The 5,000-nt window shown below is 38.4% G+C and overlaps 1 non-coding gene and 1 pseudogene across 1 annotated transcript; both read right to left on the bottom strand.

The window, feature by feature from the left end:
* Nucleotides 1-3,988, bottom strand: part of LOC135962928 (large subunit ribosomal RNA) — an 8,091-nt pseudogene extending 4,103 nt beyond the window's left edge.
* A 330-nt stretch (nucleotides 3,989-4,318) lies between these two features.
* LOC135962954 (5.8S ribosomal RNA) lies at nucleotides 4,319-4,498 on the bottom strand. Its single transcript, XR_010576766.1, has one exon. It is a non-coding gene; the product is annotated as a 5.8S ribosomal RNA (ribosomal RNA).
* Nucleotides 4,499-5,000: the final 502 nt, after the last annotated feature.

Raw genomic sequence — 5,000 nt, 5'->3', positions numbered from 1 at the left:
ACTCACGATTCTGTCCTTGTAGACTCTCAAGGCAGCCAGATAGTCAGCTTTTCGCTGCACCAGATCTTCTGCATTAGAGCGCCTTCCCCTCTGGAATCGCTTCCTGAGACGACGAACGCTCCTCCGCATCAGATCCAGCTCGCGAGTCCACCACCTGACCCCTCCCTGACGAGTCTTGCGACAACGACCAAGGAGAGTATCATTAGTGGTACACATCCACCGATCTATCAGGCTGACTTGACTGTCAATAGTAAGTGCCCTAAAGTCGTCAATTGGAACATCCAACGCTGCCCACCGAAATGCGTCAGCATAGTTATCCCAATTGACGTCGCGTAGTTTCCACTTGCGTGGTAGGTACGTCCCGTCCGTTGCCCGTTGGTGGGAGACCACAATCTCAATGAGACTATGATCACTCACACCAAAGTCATCCCTAATCTTCCAGCTAAAACGGTATTCTGTCATTGCCCCCATATTGGCTAACGTCACGTCAATGTCACTACATCCCCTTGGACCATCAAAAGTGTACATCTCACTAGGCTCATTGAGGACAATGAGCCGCTTTGTGACCAGCCATTCACTAAGCATGACACCTCGCAAGTAGTTCTGATGAGCAGAATTATTCCCGCCCATCTTAGAGAACCACATGCGAGAGCATGCATTTGCGTCTAAACCAAGGATTATAGGTGAACTACTATCCAGTAGTAGTACCGAATCCATGTACCCTAAATAGGGTTCAAGAGGCCCCCCAAACCTACAGTAGATGCTTGTCAGTAGCATTCTACCAAAACCGCCCTCTACGCTAACGCAGACTCCCCAATCACTCCTACTCATAACCGTACAGTCAATGTAACTGTCCTTAATTATAATAGCGGCGTTGCCCCCCAAGTCCGTAAACGCGCGCATACCCCCCGGCAAACCCCTGATGTGACCATCCGTGACATACGGCTCCTGCACGAGTGCAAAAGTCGCATTCAGGTTGTACATCGCTTGACCTAGTTCGCAAATCACCGAATATGCCCGCTGGCAGTTAAGCTGCAAAATTTTCATATCCGTACCCTCCATATTAATGGCGTGCGTTCGCCTTGGCGACAATGGCGCTGTAAACTGGGCAGGCTGCAGACATCATTAGATGCCCAGCCGGAAGCCCCTTAAAGGCACAGTTCCTGCATCTAACTTCATTCTGGCAGCGTGAGGCTAAGTGGCCGGCCGTGCCACATAAGCGACAGACATCAGTGTCCATCCTGCAGTCCCGTACCATGTGGTCGAAACCCAGGCATCTAAAGCAGCTGGGATAGTAGATAGGGACAGTAGGAATCTCGTTAATCCATTCATGCGCGTCACTAATTAGATGACGAGGCATTTGGCTACCTTAAGAGAGTCATAGTTACTCCCGCCGTTTACCCGCGCTTACTTGAATTTCTTCACTTTGACATTCAGAGCACTGGGCAGAAATCACATTGTGTCAACACCCGCTAGGGCCATCACAATGCTTTGTTTTAATTAGACAGTCGGATTCCCCAAGTCCGTGCCAGTTCTGAATTGATTGTTAATTGATAGTCGTTATAATTTAAAAGGAATATATCTTGCGATAATTCCCTAAAAATTTTAGCAAGAAAGTTCCACAATTGGCTACGTAACTACTATCCGGGGAACAAGATCCGAGAATCTCTATTTACCCAGAACGAGTACATAAACCATGTTATTGCTTCCCAATCAAGCCCGACTATCTCAATCTTCAGAGCCAATCCTTATCCCGAAGTTACGGATCTAATTTGCCGACTTCCCTTACCTACATTATTCTATCGACTAGAGACTCTTCACCTTGGAGACCAGCTGCGGATATTGGTACGGCCTGTTGAGAAGTTTGCGTGACCCCACCATAAATTTTCAAGGTCCGAGGAGAAAATATCGACACAACAGTAAATGTCATGCTCTTCTAGTCCATCTACCATATCTCTCTTCGAAAGACTTCCATGGTAGTACGACTATAAAACAGAAAAGAAAACTCTTCCGATACCTCTCGACGGCTTCTTTATGGTCGTTCCTGTTGCCAGGATGAGCACAAGGCCCATATTTAATAACAAACGGATACTCAACAGGTTACGGAATTGGAACCGTATTCCCTTTCGTTCAAAATTATTCAAGTGTTTAATTACTAAGCAATTTTACTTCCTTTTCATTATAACTTGAAAATTTTCGGCTTTCGCCTTAAACTTAGGACCGACTAACTCGTGATCAACCACTGTTCACACGAAACCCTTCTCCACTTCAGTCCTCCAAGGTCTCATTCGATTATTTGCTACTACCACCAAGATCTGTACCAATGGCAGCTCCATGCAGGCTTACGCCAAACACTTCTATGCTCACCATTGTACCCTCCTACTCACTAAAGTTTCAAAGTTTATAATCCAACCGAAATTGAACATAAACCATTTACTTTAGCGGTAATGTATAGGTATACAACTTAAGCGCCATCCATTTTAAGGGCTAGTTGCTTCGGCAGGTGAGTTGTTACACACTCCTTAGCGGATTACGACTTCCATGTCCACCGTCCTGCTGTTTTAAGCAACCAACGCCTTTCATGGTATCTGCATGAGTTGTTAATTTGGGCACCGTAACATTACGTTTGGTTCATCCCACAGCGCCAGTTCTGCTTACCAAAAGTGGCCCACTGGGCACATTATATCACAACCACTACCTTCATACCAAGAAAGGTGAGGTTCTTACCCATTTAAAGTTTGAGAATAGGTTAAGATCGTTTCGACCCTAAGGCCTCTAATCATTCGCTTTACCAGATAAGATTATTTTACATAATTTTTAAATGCACCAGCTATCCTGAGGGAAACTTCGGAGGGAACCAGCTACTAGATGGTTCGATTGGTCTTTCGCCCCTATACTCAATTCTGACAATCGATTTGCACGTCAGAACTGTTTCGGTCTTCCATCAGGGTTTCCCCTGACTTCAACCTGATCAAGTATAGTTCACCATCTTTCGGGTCACAGCATATATGCTCAAGGTACGCTCTAGTTAGAGGTATAAATAATATAAATACTATTATACATAACTGTATAGAACGCCCCGGGATTGAATTAATAGACTATAAATAGGCTAAAAACTAATCCCATTAAATTAAGTTATGTTAATTACGCTATTAGGTTTTTATTCCCAATAACTTGCAAATATGTTAGACTCCTTGGTCCGTGTTTCAAGACGGGTCCCGAAGGTATCCTGAATCTTTCGCATTGTTAATCATATAAGTGCATATAATAAACATAAAGATCAATGATCAATATGCTATTATAAAATATAAATATTTAAGCACTATATATAATAAATCTATCAACACTTTATCAAATCAAAAGCATTTATTCGATATTAAAATGCAAGCAAAATAATTTGAATAAACTTAAGCAAATGATCTTATGATAAATATATTTATGTTAATAGATTACAATGTCCTTTATAGAAAAAATGCACACCATTATTATAATATTATAAATATTAAAATCATAAAGATGAATTTTCCATAACGGATATTCAGGTTCATCGGGCTTAACCTCTAAGCAGTTTCACGTACTATTTAACTCTCTATTCAGAGTTCTTTTCAACTTTCCCTCACGGTACTTGTTTACTATCGGTCTCATGGTTATATTTAGTTTTAGATGGAGTTTACCACCCACTTAGTGCTGCACTATCAAGCAACACGACTCTTTGGAAATGCCATCTAGTAATCATTAACGTTATACGGGCCTGGCACCCTCTTTGGGTAAATGGTCTCATTTAAGAAGGACTTAAATCGTTAATTTCTCATACTAGAAATTTGACATTCCATACACTGCATCTCACATTTGCCATAAAGACAAAGTGACTTAGTGCTGAACTATTTTCTTTTCGCTCGCCGCTACTAAGAAAATCCTTGTTAGTTTCTTTTCCTCCCCTCATTAATATGCTTAAATTCAGGGGGTAATCCCATATGAGTTGAGGTTGTAATAAAAAAATTTTTTAAATCATAAAATATCAAAACCACAAATAGAAATCATTTCTTTTATTTTCTGTTTAAATAAAAAATTCTTTTTAATAGAGAGGCAATCCTAGTTTCATAAAAAAATATTTTATGCTAGACCTTCCTCAATAAAAAAATGAATATAAAATATATAATATTAAATACTCTGATTTTATTCGTTAGAGGTTTTGTATCTTTAACTTTTAGTATTATGAATATAGTAGAATATCCAGTAATACAACATGTGCTTTTAAAAAATTTTACATATTAAATATATAAAAGATTTTTAAAGCAACTTATTTAGCATAGTCTTACAACCCTCAACCATATGTAGTCCAAGCAGCACTCTAATTATAAATTAAAGTACCTTACAGCATGGACTGCGATATGCGTTCAAAATGTCGATGTTCATGTGTCCTGCAGTTCACACGATGACGCACAGTTTGCTGCGTTCTTCATCGACCCATGAGCCAAGTGATCCACCGCTTAGAGTGATATATTTATTTTTGTTTAAATAGCAATTCATAAATTTGTTTATTGAAAGAAATCAAAAATACACCAAACCAAATTGGCATATATCAATTCCTTCAATAATATTTTTTTTAATTTTAAAACATACCACAAAGTTTGTTGCGAATATCTTAGTTCTTTTAGAAAGAACAATTTTTTTTAACTTGTATACAAGTACAACTATAATTGTGAGTTTAATTTTTATGCAATGTATGGATATACAATAAATTGTATTGCCAGTACACTAAAATGAATATATTATATATATTTCAAATATTCCCATCCAATGTATGATTTAAGTTCATAAATCAGTACATCTTTTTTTAATAAAAGAGAATAAAAGAAAATATATTATATATATATATATAATTTCCAACGACTTTTTTTATAATATTATTAAATATAATATTATTTTATTATTAAAGAGTTTTTCTTTCAATAACACTTTTAGTGTTTTTCTCTTTTTTTTTTATAAAAAAAAAATAT

This window comes from Calliphora vicina, chromosome X (genome assembly GCF_958450345.1).
Source record: "Calliphora vicina chromosome X, idCalVici1.1, whole genome shotgun sequence".
NCBI lineage: Eukaryota > Metazoa > Arthropoda > Insecta > Diptera > Calliphoridae > Calliphora > Calliphora vicina.
This window is presented reverse-complemented; position numbering and strand designations above follow the sequence as displayed.